At 45.8% G+C, this 22,756-nt stretch overlaps 2 protein-coding genes across 4 annotated transcripts in view; one reads left to right on the top strand and one right to left on the bottom strand.

Moving 5' to 3' along the window:
• Nucleotides 1-6,052, bottom strand: part of HRAS (HRas proto-oncogene, GTPase) — a 34,342-nt gene extending 28,290 nt beyond the window's left edge. Inside the window, exon 1 of the mRNA XM_072118219.1 lies at nt 5,725-6,052. The gene's annotated coding sequence lies outside the window, so the exon portion shown is untranslated. The remainder of the gene's footprint in view (nt 1-5,724) is intronic.
• Nucleotides 1-22,756, top strand: part of LRRC56 (leucine rich repeat containing 56) — a 125,921-nt gene that overhangs the window by 46,402 nt on the left and 56,763 nt on the right. The window contains exon 1 of one of the 3 annotated variants that reach the window (XM_072118215.1): nt 6,112-6,182. The exons of 1 other annotated variant lie outside the window; for it this stretch is intronic. The gene's annotated coding sequence lies outside the window, so the exon portion shown is untranslated. Of the gene's footprint in view, nt 1-6,111; nt 6,183-6,375; nt 6,395-22,756 lie in introns of those variants that run through there. One more of the 3 variants, XM_072118217.1, reaches the window with a different exon arrangement.

Below are 22,756 nucleotides of genomic sequence, written 5' to 3'. Positions count from 1 at the left end.
ATTATACAAAAACTATTTGAATTCTCTGGCATCTTTTAACCTCTATTCTTCTAATAATAGGGTTAGGCTGTGGCTTGTTTTACTAAACCAGTTTAAATAACACACGGTACCGAAAACCGTGGAGAAATTTTTTTTTTAGATCTATTCCCTTTTATCTTGATTTATTTATTGTATATGTCTTATGAAAACAACTGAAGATATTAGTACGGGTACAAAGGAGTCCACCTGGTCACTGATATTGGTAGAAGCATGACCAAAACGTAATAAGCCTTCACTTTTCGGCAATACTGGAGTCAACTAACCCTTCACCGATTAGAAGATATGTAGGAGCTTCACTGGATAAAAATCCCTATCCAGGGTCGGAGGGTATTATTTACATAGGGTTAGAGTATGGGCTTAGTCAGGGGGTACAGCATTTGTTTAATTCAAATGGGCAATGTATGGTATTTTTATATATTGGAAAGGAAGCAATGATGCAAATATGAGTTATGGCTGGTAGAAGTCATCATGAAGGTCTGGTGTAGATGGAGAAGACAAATCAAAGAGTTTGATTCCGATCCAAGAAGACCTGTGAGTCATTTAATGACAAAATGTATTTTAACCGTCTGATTAGTATTGAAGTCACTGGTTGGGCCTACAGTGAGGTAATAAAAAAACCAAAAAAAAAACCAAAAACAATTTGCACGAAACTTATATGGCAGTTGCGGTTGCCTTAATGCCTGTACAAGTGTCTTAGACGCTTGCACACAGATTTAACATCTCAAAAAAAATGTTAATAATTCTCACATTCTTCATAGGCCCATTTTAGATTATTACTTTACAGTATTTACATTCCGTGTCCTTAATACCCTGATACATATATTGCCTCGGTGGTGTGTTTAAGTGGGATTGCAGACTGGATGGCTAGAATGGAGTTGCAGAACAACATGGTCTACACATGTTCAACTTTATTCTTTAAAAGAGCAGGATTCAGCAGCAAGTTAGTTGGTTCTGTAAGGATCTTATGGGCACAACCACATACACAGTGCTCAGATCATTACTTACTGTATAAAGTATTGAGCTAAACCTTATATTACAGATTATAGGTCTGCCAATAACCAGAAATGCTATGCTTAAAGGGGTTTTTACACTTTTAAGATATTAATGACCAATCCATAACATAGGTCATCATTAGCAGATCAGTAGAGATCCCACCGTCAGGTCCCCAAACTCCCGTGCTGTAAAGCTGTTTCCGCTACACAGAGATGCAAGTCCAGCTCCATTCTCCATATAGTGGCCGGACCTAGGTACAGCAGCTCAGCTTCTATTAGAATAATAACTCTTTTATTTATATATAGTGCTCACAGAGTACGCAGCGCTGCAAAGAGTTTGCCAAATTGGTCCCTGTCCCCAATGGAGATCACAATCTACCAGTATGTTTTGGAGTGTGGGAGGAAACCCAGGCAAACATGGAGAGAACATATAAACTGACTTGAACCCAGTTCCCCAGTGCTGCAAGGCTGTAGTGCTAATCACTGAGCCACCATGCAGTGGCTGACATACGGCAACCAGGCATGGTGCCATCCAGTGTCACGCATTATATACTATTGCAAAAAAACATAAATCCCAACTTTTCCGAAACCTAAATAACAAGAGTAATAAGAGTGGGATGATGTTAGCAATTAGTTTTTTTTGCAATGTCCTTTTTTAGGACAGGCAAACAACAGTCCTAATGAGCTAAAAAAACATATTATTTTCTGCAGAAGCATCCAACCTCCTTATGTTTATAGGGGCCTCCTGACTTTCCCCAACACCAGATATGATGAATTGCAAATTCCTTGATCCTTTATGGAGATAACACCACACCAGAGGTAGAAGCTTCCTCTACATTTTGTAATTAGGTAGGAACCTAGTCACAACATGTAGAGTAGACAATCCGTATGGCTGCTTTCTTTCAAAATCAGCCCTTTTCTTATTTGCATATTTCCCAGAATCCCATAGTGGAGCATCATTGGCTATAAGTCTCCACACACCTGCAAGGCTGCCATAATTGGAAAACTCTCCATAAGGAGAACTCCCTGATTCCTTTCCAGCGTAGGTAGGTGACAACATCAGCAGGAGACAGTCAGCAATCAGGTCGCAAGGAGTCAGGCAGTGAAGTATTCCAGAAATACCTAAAAAAAAAAATCTAAATTGCCCCCTTTTCCCTAGAACTGATAAAAAAATAAACAAATAAAATCATAAACATATTAGGTATCGACAAATCCCAAAAGTCCCGATCTATCAACTGGTATTTCCAGAGTTAAACCCTGTAATGGAAAAATAGCACCAAATGTCCGAAACTGCACTTTTTCGACATTTTGCAGCATATAAAAAAAATGTAATAAACAGTGATGAAACATTTGCACTGTCCCCAAAATGTAAGCAATGAAAACGTCATCACATCCCGCAAAAAAACACGACACTCGGTCCATACACCGAGGTATGAAAACGTTATAATTTTTAAAAATGTGTTTTTAAATTTGGCATTCCCGACTTAGTACCAAAGAATAAAGTAGAGATGTACCATGAAAGATATAAAACTGCGCCCACAAATAAATGGCGAGCGCGTTTTTATCATCGCGTTTGGAATTTTTTTTTACCAGTTTCCTAGTAACCTGCATGGAATATGGAATGCTGTCACTAGGAAGTACAGTTTGTTCAGCAGAAAACAAGTCCTCATACAACTCTGTAAATGGAAACATAAAAAGCTAAATTGGACTGGTCTCCTCAAATGTGGAAGCGATACTTTACGGATCCCCCTATCTGAAGCACCTCAAATAATGCTGTTTTACTATATGAAGGTTTGCATCCACTTACTGTTATTGACTCTATTAAAGGGGTTCTCCTGAGGTTAAAAAACATGGCTGCTCTTTTCCAAAAACAGCACCACACCTGACCACGGTTAGTGCTGGAATTGCAGCTCAGCTGTATAGAAATGAATGGAGCATAGTTGCAATACCACACACTACCCATGGTCTGGTGTGGCGCTGTTTTTGGAAGAAAGCAGCCATGTTTTTGAACCTCGGGACAACCCCTTAAGGATCATTCACCTAATGCATGACATCATCGCTGCCCGTGTCACATCACTACTCAGCAGAACACATCCATGACGTCATATCACTACCCGGATATGTATGAAATAGAGGTCCTACCACTAAGACACAGTGACAAGAGAGGCGCCTGTAGGGAGGGGGAGGGGGACATTCTCGGGATACAAGAAGTTACAGATATGTCACACTGCGTTTTATCGGAAATTTCACATCTCTTTTCTTAGAAATCCATCAGTACTTTCAGTCTTCAGTGTTAAGACAAGGGATGAGCCAAATGGCTGTGACATGTAACTGGCACCTAACAAGTGGGTGCGACATCAATTAGCGCATATTCTTTAACCCCTTCAACCCTGTCCGTAAATCTGTTTAACTCTTACTCCTATACAAAACTTCCATGTAGGATTTCCAAACCGTCATTTGTAGATACAACTGAATATAAGGAGGGAGGAGTTTGAGAGTTGGGGGTTTCCCAAATTAATCAAAGGTACCCCAAGACCCAATAGGTTGAAATGGCCAACCAGAGTATTGAATACATCTCTTGTTTGGCACCGGTGGTCTCCATTGCACTGATCGGAACAGCCAAGTATCCTCTATAGGTGATGTCAGAATGTAGCAAAATGAAAGGACTGGCAAATCAGTCCCTGTCCCCATGGGGCTCACAATCTAATCAACCTACCAGTATGTTTTGGAGTATGGGAGGAAACCGGAGGACCTGTAGGAAACCCACACAAACACAGAGAGAACATACAAACTTTTGTTGACTCTGGGACTTGAACCCAGGTCCCCAGCACTGCAAGGCTGTAATGCTAACCAACAACTATGGGCAAATTTATAAAGACCGATACACAGTCTTCATTAATCTGGCCCACCCTGTTATGTCGGATTTGCCGAATGCGAATGTGCACCGGAACGCCTATTTAAGTGCACAGTATTTTGTTGTGGCAGACCAAGTGGTTCCTAATATTTACAGTTTTATTACCAATATTTTTTTATTCTGTAGGGACAGTGATGTCTGTTAATGGTTTACCCCTTATTCTTATTGACAACAGGTGCACACTCAGCAGAACTGAGGGTGCATGTGAGAGGGCGGCACGGTGGCTGAGTGAGTAGCATTTCTGCCTTGCTGCGTTGGGGTCCTGGGTTCGAATCCCACCCAAGTCAACATCTGCAAAGAGTTTGTATGTTCTCTCTGTGTTTGCGTGAGTTTCCTCCGGGTCCTCCGGTTTCCTCCCACACTCCAAAACATACTGTTAGGTTGTTTACATTGTGAGTCCCATGGGGACAGGGACTGATTTGACATGCTTTGTGCAGCGAAGCATAATCTGTGTGTGCTATATAAATAAATTATTATTATGTGTATGAAGGGGGTTGATATTTTAAAAGGCAACATGATGGCTATACAGGGAGCTGTAATCTGGTTTGTGATGTACATTTCCAGTAATAGATGTCTCTCAGAAGGTATATCCCTACTATAAGTAGTAAGTAGTCTCTAGGGCTAGGCTATTAACGTAAAGGGGAAACTGTTGAGCAGCAGATGACAAGATAAACTAATTTACAGGGGATAACCATGGAGAATTAGTAGCCGAAAAGCAGATTCCAAATGACCGATTCAGTAAATGCTGTCGATACATGCGAGAGGCTCTAGAGATCTGATAAAATGATAAGCGCAGAGGATGAGCATCCTAACTATTGCTGGGAAGTGGATGCTGCGCTTGGTGATAACCTTATGAATGGGGGGACATGGTGGAAGAAGGGATGACGTCATGTTATGTAGTTTCTTCTACATCACTTTACATTGAAGATTGGTGCAGGGACACAGCCCCCCTTACTGTGACCGATATAGGGAGACCACCAAATATCAAATTTGTGTCCTAGAAGTCTAGAGAAGGCAAGCGGCAATCCACGTGGGAATTGTTAGGGGCACAACATTGACCATCGTAATTTATGATGCCCAAGAAAACCTCGAGTGTATGGTGGAACACCTCTATTTTCCCTTTCTGGGTAAAACGTCATAAAAAAAGGTGTAGAAAAAAAAAAAGGAAATCGTATAAAATTGTATAATTCAATATAATTAGTTCTGTATACATATAAGACACGGTAAGCATAGATTACAACGCATCCAGGGGCAACAAGTCATCAACTGGGAGACAAAATATCAGCCACTGATCATGTGTTACGAGTGACAATACATCCATTATACAGTATAAATGGCTCATATAATATGTATATTTATACACAAAATCAGAAAAAAATGCTGCAAAGACATCCAAGCATCCTTACCCTGGAGGTAAATTAGAGATATCGGAGCATCATATGCATATTATAGTTGGATAACATTCCATATTTGGGAATTCTATGGGGGGGGGGGGGTAACACATAAGCACATGTCGTGTTGTGTTTTTAGACCCCCAACGCCCATGCACTTTCATTAGGAGACAGTTAGTAAGGTCACACTAGGACTGTATGAGCTCATTCATGCAGATCTGCTGTCTGGAGGTGCAGTGCCCCAGCTGATCCATCTAGATACAATGTATCACAGAATGTAAACAAGCAAATATTATCCATAAGAATAACATTATACACATCATGGATGTCATGTATCAGCAGCCCCTGGACAGATGATCAGAGCCATCCACAGATGTCACACACTTACCAGAGGTTTCCTGCAGAGCGCCCACCACAATAGAGGAGAAGCATCCAGCTCTTGGTGAAAAAAGAAAAAAAAAGAAAAAATGGAATCAGCCTTAAAAAGTTTCAGCAATACCAAAGTGTTGTGTGCCCAGCAGTGTGCAGGGTCTTATCCCACCCTGTGAGATCCCATGAAGGGGGCTGCAGGGTGCAGATGAATGGGGAATCTGGGCGTTGCTGTCTATGCAGCTGCTGCAGCTCTGGAACAATGTGCAGGCGGCCCACACCCAGGGAGCTGCTGGATGAGACGCCCATTGGGGGGAGGCAATCATCAGGTGCACCAGAGCTGGTATTGGGTGAGGGGGTGGACAAGTACAGGAAGACCCCGCCTGCCTCCAGCTAATGATATGGAGGGAACATGAGGCTGCTGCATCCTGGTGACAACTGCAGCAAAGGAAACAACATCTCAGGCTAGGAGGAAGGGTAGGGAGCAGGGGTATACAAGGTATATTGTAGTGTAATAATAAGAAGGGTAGGGAGCAGGGGGTATACAAGGTATAGTGTAATAATAAGAAGGGTAGGGAGCAGGGGGTATACAAGGTATATTGTAGTGTAATAATAAGAAGGGTAAGGAGCAGGGGGTATACAAGGTATAGTGTAATAATAAGAAGGGTAGGGAGCAGGGGGTATACAAGGTATAGTGTAGTGTAATAATAAGAAGGGAAGGGAAGAGGCTAGGAGGAGGAGGGCTATGCTCAGGGTAGGGAGCAGGGAGTATACAAGGTATAGTGTAGTGTAATAATAAGAAGGGTAGGGAAGAGGCTAGGAGGAGGAAGGCTATGCTCAGGGTAGGGAGCAGAGAGTGTACAAGGTATAGTGTAATAATAAGAAGTCTAGGGAAGTGGCTAGGAGGAGGAAGGCTATGCTCAGGGTAGGGAGTAAAGGGTATACATGTGTATACTAGGGTAGGGAAGTGTAGGGTAGTGTAATAATAAGTAGTGTAATAATAAGGGTAGGGAATAGAGATGAGCGAACACTAAAATGCTCGGGTACTCGTTATTCGAGATGAACTTTTCCCGATGCTCGAGTGCTCGTCTCGAATAACGAACCCCATTGAAGTCAATGGGAGACTCGAGCATTTTTCAAGGGGACCAAGGCTCTGCACAGGGAAGCTTGGCCAAACACCTGGGAACCTCAGAAAAGGATGGAAACACCACGGAAATGGACAGGAAACAGCAGGGGCAGCATGCATGGATGCCTCTGAGGCTGCATAATCGCACCATTATGCCAAAATTATGGGCAACAGCATGGCCATGACAGAGTGACAGAATGAAGCTAGATAGCATCTAAAACATCCAATAATTGACCCTGACACTATAGGGGACGGCATGCAGAGGCAGCGGCAGCAGGCTAGAGAGTGGCATGGCGACATACCCTAAATGGACTCAGGCTTCAAACCAATGGGTGGCAGAGAGGAACCAAAGGAGGTGAGCAAGAAGCGCTCAAATAATATCGGTACATGATAAAAGTTTGCCAGTATATTTTGTGGATTACACAGCAGGGTGGCGACAAAGTTAACATGGAAGCCATGAAAACAACCCAAAATTCTGCCTGACACAGCTCGTTTGATAAGGGGACCATGTATGCTTACAGTTCATGCCAGTCGCTGCACTGGCTGCCAGTCTCCTTTCGAATACAGTTTAAAATAATAATAACCCTCATCCATAAAGCTCTGTATAATGCTGCACCCCCCTACCTCTCCTCTCTTATCTCAGTCTATCGCCCAACCCGTGCTCTTAGATCCGCCAGTGATCTTAGATTAACCTCTACCCTAGTGCGGACCTCCCACTCGCGTCTCCAAGACTTCTCTAGAGCTGCACCAATTCTATGGAATGCTCTGCCCCGGACTATCAGACTAATACCTAACCTCCAAAGTTTCAAACGTGCTCTTAAAACCCATTTCTTTAGGCAAGCCTATAACACTCATTAACTGCATGAAGTTTTAACTCTTCTACTAACCCGTCCTGTGTCGTCCTCCCATCTGTTATCCAGCAACCAACAGGCACCAGACTTCTCTGCAGTCCCATTCACCCTGGACCTGGTATATAAGATGACGGCTGAGTGGTTCAAGCGACAGCAATTCCATTTATTATATTTTTTTCTATTCCCTAAGAAGAATGGCTTGACCATTAAATATTCTTTTACCTCGTGTTACCCCATCATCTTCATAAACCGTAAGCTCTGGCGAGCAGGGACCTCACTCCTGTTGTTCCATACAAATGTTGTGCTCTGTTACATTACATTTGTATTTGTTTCCTATGATTTGTAAAGCGCTACAGAATATGATGACGCTATATAAATAAAGATTATTATTATTATTATTATGGAGGCAGTGAACTAGTAGTAGATTAAAGGTGCTGCAACTATGTTAGTTGGATCTTGGGATGGAGCTGGCGCTCTGCAGCCAGGCGAGCTTTCGCCAATCCAAGCCCCTGTCTCTAGGCTACTCCCCAAACAGCACTTCTAAGAACCTTTTGTATAAGATCAAGTGTAGTAGCGTTCTTATAAGTTTAGGATATGGCGGGTGAGGGGAATGTAAACAGATGCGCAAGAAGCGCTGAAATAATATCCCTAAATGGTAAAAGTTTGCAAGTATATTTTGTGGATTACACAGCAGGGTGGCGACAAAGTTAACAACTTTGATGTGGAATCCATGAAAACAACCCAAATTTCTGCCTGACACACCTCGTTTGATAAAGGGACGATGTATGGAGGCAGCTATATGGACGACTTTTGGAGGTAGCAATGGAGACAACGTGTGGAGGCTGCTATGGAGACAATTTAATTTGGATAGTGCCTGTATGTGGCAGTCCCAAACATTTTTCAAACCAGAGGAGCAGGTAGGTGGCCCTCCAGTAAAATGGAATAGATTGAGTGCCTGTATGTGGCAGTCCCAAAAATTTTTCAAACCAGAGGAGCAGGTAGGTGGCCCTCCAGTAAAATGGAATAGATTGAGTGCCTGTATGTGGCAGTCCCAAAATTTTTTTAAAACAGAGGACCGGGTAGGTGGCCCTCCAGAAAAATGGAATAGATTGAGTGCCTGTATGTGGCAGTCCCAAAAATTTTTCAAACCAGAGGAGCAGGTAGGTGGCCCTCCAGTAAAATGGAATAGATTGAGTGCCTGTATGTGGCAGTCCCAAAAATGTTTCAAACCAGAGGAGCAGGTAGGTGGCCCTGCAGTAAAATGGAATAGATTGAGTGCCTGTATGTGGCAGTCCCAAAAAGTTTTCAAACCAGAGGAGCAGGTAGGTGGCCCTCCAGTAAAATGGAATAGATTGAGTGCCTGTATGTGGCAGTCCCAAAAATGTTTCAAACCAGAGGAGCAGGTAGGTGGCCCTGCAGTAAAATGGAATAGATTGAGTGCCTGTATGTGGCAGTCCCAAAAATTTTTCAAACCAGAGGAGCAGGTAGGTGGCCCTCCAGTAAAATGGAATAGATTGAGTGCCTGTATGTGGCACTCACAAAAATTGTTTCAAACAGAGGACCGGGTAGGACCCTCCAGAAAAATTAAATGCATGAAGTACTATAGCAAGAGCCAGTGGGCCCTGTCAAAAAATAGCCATTTTCCTCTGCTTTACTGTACAAAGAGGAGGAGAAGGAGGAAAATGAGGAGGAGGAGGAGTGGATCAATTATTCAGGTTGAGCTTCCTTCACCTGGTGGAGATTGGAAATTCTGAGAAATCCAGCCTTTATTCATTTTAATAAGCGTCAGCCTGTCAGCGCTGTCAGTCGACAGGCGTGTACGCTTATCGGTGATGATGCCACCAGCTGCACTGAAAACCCGCTCGGACAAGACGCTAGCGGCAGGGCAGGCAAGAACCTCCAAGGCGTACAGCGCCAGTTCGTGCCACATGTCCAGCTTTGAAACCCAGTAGTTGTAGGGAGCTGTGTGATCATTTAGGACGATGGTATGGTCAGCTACGTACTCCCTCACCATCTTTCTATAAAGATCAGCCCTACTCTGCCGAGACTGGGGACAGGTGACAGTGTCTTGCTGGGGTGACATAAAGCTGGCAAAAGCCTTGTAAAGCGTACCCTTGCCAGTGCTGGACAAGCTGCCTGCTCGCCTACTCTCCCTCGCTACTTGTCCCGCAGAACTACGCACTCTGCCGCTAGCGCTGTCAGAAGGGAAATACTGTTTCAGCTTGTGCACCAGGGCCTGCTGGTATTCATGCATTCTCACACTCCTTTCCTCTGCAGGGATGAGAGTGGGAAGATTTTGCTTGTACCGTGGGTCCAGGAGAGTGAACACCCAGTAATCGGTGCTGGAATAAATTCTTTGAACGCGAGGGTCACGGGATAGGCAGCCTAGCATGAAATCTGCCTTATGCGCCAGAGTACCAACGCGTAAGAATTCACTCCCCTCACTGGCCTGACTGTCCATTTCCTCCTCCTCCAACTCCTCCAACTCCTCTTCTTCTGCCCATACACGCTGAACAGTGAAGGACTCAACAATGGTCCCCTCTTGTGTCTTGCCAACATTCTCCTCCTCTTCCTCCTCATCCTCCTCCACCTCCACCTCCTCCGATATGCGCTGAGAAACAGACCTGAGGGTGCTTTGGCTATCAACAAGGGAATATTCTTCCCCTGTCTCTTGTGACGAGCGCAAAGCTTCCGACTTCATGCTGACCAGAGAGTTTTTCAACAGGCCAAGCAGCGGGATGGTGAGGCTGATGATGGCGGCATCGCCACTGACCATCTGTGTTGACTCCTCAAAGTTACTCAGCACCTGACAGATATCAGACATCCACGTCCACTCCTCATTGTAGACTTGAGGAAGCTGACTGACCTGACTACCAGTTCTGGTGGAAGTTGACATCTGGCAGTCTACAATCGCTCTGCGCTGCTGGTAAACTCTGGATAACATGGTCAGTGTTGAATTCCACCTCGTGGGCACGTCGCACAACAGTCGGTGAGCGGGCAGTTGGAGGCGGCGCTGCGCTGCCCTGAGAGTGGCAGCATCTGGGCTGGACTTCCTGAAATGCGCACAGATGCGGCGCACCTTCGTGAGCAAATCAGACAGATTGGGGTATGTCTTGAGGAAACGCTGAACTATCAGATTTAACACATGGGCCAGGCATGGCACATGTGTCAGTCTGCCGAGTTGCAGAGCCGCCACCAGGTTACGGCCGTTGTCACACACAACCATTCCCGGCTTGAGGTTCAGCGGTGCCAGCCCCAGATCAGTCTGCGCCGTGATGCCCTGTAATAGCTCTTGGGCGGTGTGCCTTTTGTCGCCTAGGCTCAGCAGTTTGAGCACCGCCTGCTGTCGCTTAGCGACAGCACTGCTGCTGTGCCTAGAGCTACCGACTAATGGCGCCGTGCCCACGGATGGTAGTTCGGAGGAGGAGGTGGAGGAGGGGTGGGAGGAGGAGGAGGCATAGTAGGCCTGAAACACCTGGACCGAGGTAGGCCCCGCAATCCTCGGCGTCGGCAGTATATGAGCAGCCCCAGGGTCAGACTCGGTCCCAGCCTCCACCAAGTTAACCCAATGTGCCGTCAGCGATATATAGTGGCCCTGCCCGGCAGCACTCGTCCACGTGTCCGTGGTCAGGTGGACCTTGTCAGAAACGGCGTTGGTCAGGGCACGGATGATGTTGTCCGACACTTGCTGGTGCAGGGCTGGGACGGCACATCGGGAAAAGTAGTGGCGGCTGGGGACCGAATACCGAGGGGCGGCCGCCGCCATGAGGTTGCGAAAGGCCTCGGTCTCTACTAGCCTATAGGGCAGCATCTCCAGGCTAAGCAATCTGGAGATGTGCACATTAAGGGCTTGGGCGTGCGGGTGGGTTGCACTATATTTGCGTTTCCGCTCCAGCGTCTGGGGTATGGAGAGCTGAACGCTGGTGGATGCTGTGGAGGATCGTGGAGGCGACGATGGGGTTTTTGTGGCAGGGTCCTGGGCAGGGGGCTGACTAGCAGCTGACACAGGGGAAGGAGCAGTGGTGTGCACGGCCGGAGGTGAACGGGCTTGTTGCCACTGAGTGGGGTGTTTAGCATTCATATGCCTGCGCATACTGGTGGTAGTTAAGCTAGTAGTGGTGGAACCCCTGCTGAGCCTGGTTTGGCAAATGTTGCACACCACAGTCCGTCGGTCATCCGGTGTTTCCTTAAAGAACCTCCAGACTTCTGAAGATCTAGCCCTCGCCGCAAGAGCCCTCGCCACGGGAGCTTCACTAGTTGACACATTTGGCGCTGATGCACCAGCTCTGGCCCTGCCTCTCCGTCTGGCCCCACCACTGCCTCTTCCAACCTGTTCTGTTCGAGGACTTTCCTCCGTCTCAGAAGCACTGTGTTCACCCGGCCTCTCAACCCAGCTTGGGTCTGTCACCTCATCATCCTCCGATCCCTCAGTCTGCTCCCCCCTCGGACTTCCTGCCCTGACAACAACTTCCCCACTGTCTGACAACCGTGTCTCCTCATCGTCGGACACCTCTTTACACACTTCCACTACGTCAAGAAGGTCATCATCACCCACAGACTGTGACTGGTGGAAAACCTGGGCATCGGAAAATTGCTCAGCAGCAACCGGACAAGTGGTTTGTGACTGTGGGAAGGGTCCAGAAAACAGTTCCTCAGAGTATGCCGGTTCAAATGCCAAATTTTCCTGGGAGGGGGCAGACTGGGGGGGAGGAGGCTGAGGTGCAGGAGCTGGAGGAGTGGTGATTTCGGTGACATGGGTGGACTGCGTGGAAGACTGACTGGTGGTGGACAAATTGCTCGAAGCATTGTCAGCAATCCACGACATCACCTGTTCGCACTGTTCTGGCCTCAACAGTGCTCTACCACGAGTCCCAGTAACTTCAGACATGAACCTAGGGAGTGTAGCTCTGCGGCGTTCCCCTGCTCCCTCATCAGCAGGTGGTGTCTCACCCCGCCCAGGACCACGGCCTCTGACCCCTGCAGTAGTTGGACGCCCACGTCCCCGCCCTCGTCCTCTACACCTAGCCCTCGGGTTAAACATTTTTAAAATGAGAGTTATAACTTTATTTTTTTTTTAACTTTTTTTTGTTTTTTTTTGTGTTTTTTGTTTTTTTTTTGTGTTTTTTGTTTTTTTTTGAGTTTTTAAAACCAAACAATGCTATCCTATTGCTATGGCTATTTTCTAGCCAAGTATCAAAGCACACTACTATGCCAGATGAGATGACACTGAGTTAGTGCCTAATTGAAATCCAACCCCTACTAAATTTTCCCACTTCGGTCTTTGCTATGGATATGTGCGTCACTAAGCGCAGAACACAGCGGTCGCAAGTCTCACTACAAATTGCTCAGAATTGGCTAGTACATGCACTGCAGAAAGTACAGCCACCAGCAGATCAACCAGAAATCAAATATATAGAACGCTACTGTAGGCGTAAGTAAGCTCTTTGTATTCTCCTATGGCTATTTTCTAGCCAAGTATCAAAGCACACTACTATGCCAGATGAGATGACACTGAGTTAGTGCCTAATTGAAATCCTACCCCTACTAAATTTTCCCACTTCGGTCTTTGCTATGGATATGTGCGTCACTAAGCGCAGAACACAGCGGTCGCAAGTCTCACTACAAATTGCTCAGAATTGGCTAGTACATGCACTGCAGAAAGTACAGCCACCAGCAGATCAACCAGAAATCAAATATATAGAACGCTACTGTAGGCGTAAGTAAGCTCTTTGTATTCTCCTATGGCTATTTTCTAGCCAAGTATCAAAGCACACTACTATGCCAGATGAGATGACACTGAGTTAGTGCCTAATTGAAATCCAACCCCTACTAAATTTTCCCACTTCGGTCTTTGCTATGGATATGTGTGCCACTAAGAGCTAAACACAACGGTAGCAAGTCCCCCTGCTAATTCCTCACAAAATGGTACTAGATGCAAATTAAAATAAAAAAAGTAGAACGTTATTGTAGCCCTAAGAAGGGCTGTTGGGTTCTTTGAGAATCACTCCTGCCTAACAGTAAGCTAATAGAACACCCTAACGCTTTCCCTGACCAGCAGCAGCTCTCTCCCTAGCGGCATCCAGACACAGAATGATCCGAGCAGCGCGGGCAGCGGCTAGTCTATCCCAGGGTCACCTGATCTGGCCAGCCAACCACTGCTATCGACGTGTAAGGGTACCACGTCATGCTGGGTGGAGTGCAGAGTCTCCTGGCTTGTGATTGGCTCTGTTTCTGGCCGCCAAAAAGCAAAACGGCGGGAGCTGCCATTTTCTCGAGCGGGCGAAGTATTCGTCCGAGCAACGAGCAGTTTCGAGTACCCTAATGCTCGACCGAGCATCAAGCTCGGACGAGCATGTTCGCTCATCTCTAGTAGGGAACATGCTAGGATGAGAAAAACCAGAAAGGTTTTCTGAAATGCTGCATTGAGGGAACAACAAAATAGAGAGGGCATAGGAAGAGAGGGCATTGTAAATGTGGGCATTATGGAGAGGACATTATAAATGGGGCATAATGAAGAGGGTATTATAAATGTGGGTATAATGGAGAACTAAGTATATTACTCCGGCCATCTAAAACCATTCTCATGTGGCCCCGTGGAAAAATTATTTGCTCCCCCTGATTTTCTGTCAATAATTATGGGAACCGCCATCCTGCCAGAGCTTCTCCTCTGTTCTGCTAACAGCATTTTGTGATATGAAACAGCCTCCTGGACACAGACAAGCTACAGACTGAGATTAGAGTCTTTGGGTGCCATTCCAAAATAGGGCAGTGAAAAAGGAGGTGTTTCCTCCTGGATAAGTCATCTTCAGTAGAGATGAGTGGACCTGAACAGCAATGTTCAGGGCAGTGCCAGATATTGCATATTTGGGTCCCTGAACCTAACCTAAGACCCATAATTAGTATTATACAATTTTAACAGCATCAAATAGTGAGTTCCTAATTTTTTTTCTGTCTGTAAATTTTCAGGATACGTTCTTTCTCAAAAAATGTTCTTTTATAATTCCAGTCTGTATTTCTGCATCTATCTCATCTGTACAATAGGCAAATTAATATAAAGGAATTCATTGACCGTGATACTAGCGTAGTTATTCGTTATTTGTGTGTCCATGTAGACTGGGGCATGTTGGGCTTACTGCTAGAAAACAAAAAACACACATAGGGGAACATTGTTGCAGTATACATAAGGGTGCACGCATAGCTTTCAGCAAATTGCTGGGTTACTATTTGGGGGGTTAGAAAAGGTCTCTAAACATTGGAGGGGTGAAGACATGAATAGTACATTAAATAAACCGGAGGTTAAATGGATTTATGATTTGGGCACACTCACTTTGGGAGGTCTAAATATAGATTTTGAGTTTAAATGTTTCTTGAAGGATTAGTAAAATTGCAAAACACGATCATTGCGCTTAAATAGTTTTTTGGAGGGAATGTATATAAACTGCAAAAATTATGTGTTTGTGCCGTATAAAGATAATATTATTTAGGTAAAAATTAATTCTATGTAGTATAAATATAAAATATAAGAACACATGAACCATAATTAAGTAATGTATACTTTTATATTATCTATAGAATGAACTAATGAGGGATTAAACATTGTATGAGGAATTATTTATAAGATAAGGAAGCAAATCTCCTGTCGCTACAGAATATATAGCAGTGATATGATAGGGATGAATTGGTACCAAAGAGAATATGGCGCGTCTCTGGCAATGTAGTATGAATTGTTTTGAAAGATTTGAAGAGGACATATGAGGCGTATAGATGGTTAAAGACTAATCTGCTATGATGTGTGATATTTTAAACTGTGGGTACAGAATATTAGCTTTTTAAGGAAAGGAGTTGCCAGTTTTTGTATTATGGATTGTATTAGTATGAACAAATCTAAGATTCTATGGTTGTGTCATGAGAAGTAAGAGGGTAATGCCCTGGAAGAAGCCGTGATCAAAGGCGAAACCCTGGGTCAGGCAGAGACGCTAAACTTGCACTTTTGTGGATTTTATCATAAGGCCTTTTGTATGGTTTGTTTGTAAGTAGATGGAATAAATTGGATCTCTATCAAAGGATATTGCTCTATGCTGATTTGCTACTCCCCATAATTATCTCTTGGTGAGGAATCTACTGCACAGAGAGGTCCATTTAATATTGTGGAAACGTAACACTACCATGATGAGTGTTTACCCACTCCGAAAATTTGGAACCTGTGAAATTGGGGCTCATTTACTTACCCGGTCCGGACGCGATCCCGCGGCGCGTTGTCCAACGAGGATACGGGTTCTGCCGGGATTCATTAAGGTTGTGCGCCTGATATCCAGCATGTGTCGCTGCTGCGCCATGGTCCACCAGAGTTCATCTGCTTCTTCCTGGTGCATGTGAGTGCTTGATCTTGCGACACAAAACATTTTTAAGATTCCGCGTTTTTTCTGAATCCGTCAGGTTGTCTGATGGCCCGCCCCCCAATTTCTGTCGCATGAACGCCGTCGCCGATGCACCAAAATCCGATTACGTTTGCCAAAATCCCGAGGCAATTCGTTGCAAATCGGAAATCGTCAGGAAACCTGACGAAAGTGCGCGATTTGGACCCTTAGTAAATGAGCCCCATTGTGTCAGGATCAGGGGTAGTGGACCCACTTTACCACTGCATGCGATGACGTAAGCCGACACCTGGGAGTGGAATCTAAGTGGCACCCAGTTTTCACCAGAGCCTGCTACAAGCGAGTTGAACTTGCTGCGGCAGGATACCATCAGGTCGCTCTACAGGTGCGACTTTGCTCATGGTGGTGGTCAAGGCAAGGTACAGAATCATAGAGCTGAGAAGAGGTCAGGACAGGGATCAAAGTCAGTAGCAAGGCAGAAAGTTACAACAGGAATCACAATAACGCTGGAACAACAACCAGGAAGCTTTCTCAGGCTTTCTCAGGCACGAGGCTCAAAGAACCGGCAGGGGACACAAGAAGGTTCCAGGAATTTAACAGGGAAGGCGGCCGGCCAGCGCCAATCATCGGCACGCTGGCCCTTCAAATCTTAGAAAATGAGGGGACTGCCACTGGAACAAGGGAGGGTACGCTGGCGTGGAGCTGCACAAGGAGGAACGTGGGTGCGCCTGTGACCTGAGACATGGGTCGCAGGGGCACCCATGACAAATTGCCTATTTATCAGATTCATTTGAAGGACAGGGGGGTGGTTCTATGGTTTGCAGCCTTGGATAGGCAGGAATATTTGATAATAATAATTCCTTTATTTATATAGCGCACACAGATTACACAGCGCTGGGGCTCACAATCTACTAATCTGTTTGGGATGTGGAAGGAAACCAGAGGATCCGGAGGAAACCCACACAAACACAAATTTCTATAAGGAGACGGACTGCAGGACCGGTTTGTATAACCAAGAGCTCTATGCTCTTTGACTTCAAAAACTTTTTTATACAAGCAATACAGCTCAGCTTTCATTTTAGCAGTGCTCATGAATATTTTAAAGGGGAGCTGTGATTTGTTGCCATGGGCAACTAAGAATATTCTGTCTTTCAGACAGCTTCATAAATCTGTCCCTATATGTTTGAGTACGCAAAAAAATGGAAGGCTGGCACATGATATCACTAGTTTGTCACACCTCTTAAATGGTACCTGCAAATACGGACCATGTAACCTTATTTTTTACATTCTCATAAATTTCAATAGGAAGGCAAGTCTCAGGAATTGGACCCCCTTTGAGTTTTCTAAAGCCTCCACATGGATCTGTGAAAAACACAGCACACCTTTGTCTGCACTTTTGGAGGGGCCAAATGCACCCACTTTTCTGGCATCAATTAAAAAAGATTAAAGGGGCTTTCTATGTGTTATAAAAATGTACCCAATGGTGGGAAACGGGCAAGTGGCCTGTCCAGGGCCGGCGCTAGCACCAGGCATAACAGGGCATACACAAGCTGCTGGGGGGACCCACATCTTAGTATATAATATAAACATGTGGGCGGTATATAATTAAACTCTGAGGGGGGATGTTTGGAATGATAAGTTTAAGTTTCTCTTATTGACGCGAGTCCACTGCAAAAGGCCCCACTGAGGTTCTGTCACCCAGCGGCCTACTGAAAACTGGAGTCGACCCTGGCCCTGCCCCCCCCCCCTGCCGTTGTCACCCCTCCTTTTGTTGTCAACTCAAAGCTCCCTGCCAATTTCCACTGACTTCCTGCCACACATCATTAAGTCCTTCAGCCACACATCAGTTTCTGGAAAAGCTGGGTTGTAATAATGTCTTGTCACCTTGCTACTTTATATATCAATGACAAATCTTAAAAACTATGCAGTATGCCATTCAGGGAAAGCTGAGTGATTTGTATAGGCAACCACAGTGTTTATAACCCCCCTTCATCCTCATAGACTGTAAGCTCTTGTGTCACCCCCTCATCTTCATAGACTAAGCTCTTGTGTCACCCCCTGATCCTCATAGACTGTAAGCTCTTGTATCACCCCCCTCATCCACAAAGACTGTAAGCTCTTCTGTCACCCCCTCATTCTCATAGACTGTAAGCTCTTGTGTCACCCCCTCATCTTCATAGACAAAGCTCTTGTGTCACCCCCTCATCCTCATAGACTGTAAGCTCTTGTATCACCCCCTCATCCTCATAGACTGTAAGCTCTTCTGTCACCCCCTCATTCTCATAGACTGTAAGCTCTTGTATCCTCCCTCATCCTCATAGACTGTAAGCTCTTGTGTCACCCCCTCATTCTCATAGACTGTAAGCTCTTGTATCCTCCCTCATCCTCATAGACTGTAAGCTCTTGTGTCACCCCCTCATTCTCATAGACTGTAAGCTCTTGTGTCATCCCCTCATCCTCATAGACTGTAAGCTCTTGTGTCACCCCCTCATCCTCATAGACTGTAAACTCTTGTGTCACCCCTCATCCTCATAGACTGTAAGCTCTTGTGTCATCCCCTCATCCTCATAGACTGTAAGCTCTTGTGTCACCCCTCATCCTCATAGACTGTAAACTCTTGTGTCACCCCCTCATCCTCATAGACTGTAAACTCTTGTGTCACCCCCTCATTCTCATAGACTGTAAGCTCTTGTATCCTCCCTCATCCTCATAGACTGTAAACTCTTGTGTCACCCCCTCATCCTCATAGACTGTAAGCTCTTGTGTCACCCCTCATCCTCATAGACTGTAAGCTCTTGTGTCCCCCCCTCATCTTCATAGACTAAGCTCTTGTGTCACCCCCTCATCCTCATAGACTGTAAGATCTTGTGTCACACCTCATCCTAATAGACTGTAAGCTCTTGTGTCACCCTTTCATCGTCATAGACTGTAAGCTCTTGTGCCATCCCCTCATCCTCATAAACAGTGAGCTCTTGTGTCACCCCCTCATCCTCATAGACTGTAGACTCTTGTGTCACCCTCTCATCCTCATAGACTGTAAGCTCTTGTGTCACCCCCTTCATCCTCATAGACTGTAAGCTCTTGTGTCACCCCCTCATCCTCATAGACTGTAAGCTCTTGTGTCACACCTCATTCTCATAGACTATAAACTCTTGTGTCATCCCTTCATCCTCATAGACTGTAAACTCTTGTGTCATCCCCTCATCCTCATAGACTGTAAGCTCTTGTGTCACCCCCTCATCCTCATAGACTGTAAGCTCTTGTGTCACCCCCTCATCCTCATAGACTGTAAGCTCTTGTGTCACCCCCTCATCCTCATAGACTGTAAGCTCTTGTGTCACCTCTCATCCTCATAGACTGTAAGCTCTTGTGTCACCCCTTATCCTCATAGACTGTAAGCTCTTGTGTCACCCCCTCATTCTCATAGACTGTAAGCTCTTGTGTCATCCCCTCATCCTCATAGCCTGTACGCACTTGTGTCACCCCCTCATCCTCATAGACTGTAAGCTCTTGTGTCATCCCCTCATTCTCATAGACTGTAAGCTCTTGTGTCATCCCCTCATCCTCATAGACTGTACGCACTTGTGTCACCCCCTCATCCTCATAGACTGTAAGCTCTTGTGTCACCCCCTCATCCTCATAGACTGCAAGCTCTTGTGTCACCCTTTCATCCTCATAGACTGTAAGCTCTTGTGTCATCCCCTCATCCTCATAGACTGTAAGCTCTTGTGTCACCCCTTATCCTCATAGACTGTAAGCTCTTGTGTCACCCCCTCACCCTCATAGACTGTAAGCTCTTGTGTCATACCCTCATCCTCATAGACTGTACGCACTTGTGTCACCCCCTCATCCTCATAGACTGTAAGCTCTTGTGTAATCCCCTCATTCTCATAGACTGTAAGCTCTTGTGTTATCCCCTCATTCTCATAGACTGTAAGCTCTTGTGTCACCCCCTCATCATCATAGACTGTAAGCTCTTTTGTCATCCCCTCATCCTCATAAACAGTGAGCTCTTGTGTCACCCCCTTATCCTCATAGACTGTAAGCTCTTGTGTCACGCCTTCAACCTCATAGACTGTAAGCTCTTGTGTCACCCCCTCATCCACATAGACTGTAAGCTCTTGTGTCACTCCCTCATCCTCATAGACTTAGCTCTTGTGTCACCCCCTCATCCTCATGGCCTATAAGCTCTTGTGTCACCCCCTCATCCCCATAGACTGTAAGCTCTTGTGTCACCTCTCATCCTCATAGACTGTTAGCTATTGTGTCACCCCCACATCCTAATAGACTGTAAGCTCTTGTGTCACCCCTTAATCCTCATAGACTGTAAGCTCTTGTGTCACCCCCTCATCCTCATAAAATGTAAGCTCTTGTGTCACCCCCTCATCCTCATAGACTGTAAGCTCTTGTGTCACCCCCTCATCCCCATAAACTGTAAGCTCTTGTGTCACCCCCTCATCCTCATAGACTGTAAGCTCTTGTCACCCCCTCATCCTCATAGACTGTAAGCTCCTGTGTCACCCCCTCATCCTCATAGACTGTATGCTCTTGTGTCCTCCCTCTTCCTCATAGACTGTAAGCTCTTGTGTCACCTCCTCATAGACTGTAAGCTCTTGTGTCCTCCCTCTTCCTCATAGACTGTAAGCTCTTGTGTCACCCCCTCATCCTCATTGACTGTAAGCTCTTGTGTCACCCCCTCATCCTCATAGACTGTAAGCTCTTGTGTTACCCCTCATCCTCATAGACTGTAAGCTCTTGTGTCACCCCCTCATCCTCATAGACTGTAAGCTCTTGTGTCACCCCCTCATCCTCATAGACTGTAAGCTCTTGTGTGTCCCCCTCATCCTCATAGACTGTAAGCTCTTGTGTCACTCCCTCATCCTCATAGACTGTAAGCTCTTGTGTCACCCACTCATCCTCATAGACTGTAAGCTTGTGCCCCCCATTATCCTCATAGACTGTAAGCTCTTGTGTCATTCCCTCATCCTCAGACTGTAAGCTCTTGTGTCACCTCTCATCCTCATAGACTGTAAGCTTTTGTGTCACCTCCTCATCCTCATAGACTGTAAGCTCTTGTGTCACCTCTCATCCTCATAGACTGTAAGCTCTTGTGTCACCCCCTCATCCTCATAGACTGTAAGCTCTTGTGTCACCCCCTCATCCTCATAGACTGTAAGCTCTTGTGTCACCCCCTCATCCTCATAGACTGTAAGCTCTTGTGTCACTCCCTCATCCTCATAGACTGTAAGCTCTTGTGTCACCCTCTCATCCTCATAGACTGTAAGCTCTTGTGTCACCCTCTCATCCTCATAGACTGTAAGCTCTTGTGTCACCCCCTCATCCTCATAGACTGTAAGCTTGTGCCCCCCATTATCCTCATAGACTGTAAGCTCTTGTGTCACCCCCTCATCCTCATAGACTGTAAGCTTGTGCCCCCCATTATCCTCATAGACTGTAAGCTCTTGTGTCACCCCCTCATCCTCATAGACTGTAATCTCCTGTGTCACCCCCTCATCCTCATAGACTGTATGCTCTTGTGTCCTCCCTCTTCCTCATAGACTGTAAGCTCTTGTGTTAACCCTCATCCTCATAGACTGTAAGCTCTTGTGTCACCCCCTCATCCTCATAGACTGTAAGCTCTTGTGTCACCCCCTCATCCTCATAGACTGTAAGCTCTTGTGTCACCCCCTCATCCTCATAGACTGTAAGCTCTTGTGTCCCCCCCTCATCCTCATAGACTGTAAGCTCTTGTGTCACTCCCTCATCCTCATAGACTGTAAGCTCTTGTGTCACCCACTCATCCTCATAGACCGTAAGCTTGTGCCCCCCATTATCCTCATAGACTGTAAGCTCTTGTGTCACTCCCTCATCCTCATAGACTGTAAGCTCTTGTGTCCCCTCTCATCCTCATAGACTGTAAGCTTGTGCCCCCCATTATCCTCATAGACTGTAAGCTCTTGTGTCCCCCCCTCATCCTCATAGACTGTAAGCTTGTGCCTCCCCCCTCATAGACTGTAAGCTTGTGCCCCCCATTATCCTCATAGACTGTAAGCTCTTGTGTCACCCCCTCATCCTCATAGACTGTAAGCTCCTGTGTCACCCCCTCATCCTCATAGACTGTAAGCTCTTGTGTCATCCCCTCATCCTCATAGACTGTAAGCTCCTGTGTCACCCCCTCATCCTCATAGACTGTAAGCTCTTGTGTCCTCCCTCTTCCTCATAGACTGTAAGCTCTTATGTCATCCCCTCATCCTCATAGACTGTAAGCTCTTGTGTCACCCCCTCATCCTCATAGACTGTAGACTCTTGTGTCACCCTCTCATCCTCATAGACTGTAAGCTCTTGTGTCACCCCCTTCATCCTCATAGACTGTAAGCTCTTGTGTCACCCCCTCATCCTCATAGACTGTAAGCTCTTGTGTCACATCTCATTCTCATAGACTATAAACTCTTGTGTCATCCCTTCATCCTCATAGACTGTAAACTCTTGTGTCATCCCCTCATCCTCATAGACTGTAAGCTCTTGTGTCACCCCCTCATCCTCATAGACTGTAAGCTCTTGTGTCACCCCCTCATCCTCATAGACTGTAAGCTCTTGTGTCACCCCCTCATCCTCATAGACTGTAAGCTCTTGTGTCACCTCTCATCCTCATAGACTGTAAGCTCTTGTGTCACCCCTTATCCTCATAGACTGTAAGCT

Source organism: Engystomops pustulosus, chromosome 7, assembly GCF_040894005.1.
Source record: "Engystomops pustulosus chromosome 7, aEngPut4.maternal, whole genome shotgun sequence".
Taxonomy (NCBI): Eukaryota; Metazoa; Chordata; class Amphibia; order Anura; family Leptodactylidae; genus Engystomops; species Engystomops pustulosus.
The sequence above is the reverse complement of the archived record's forward strand: the minus strand, read 5'-3'. Positions and strand labels throughout refer to the sequence as shown.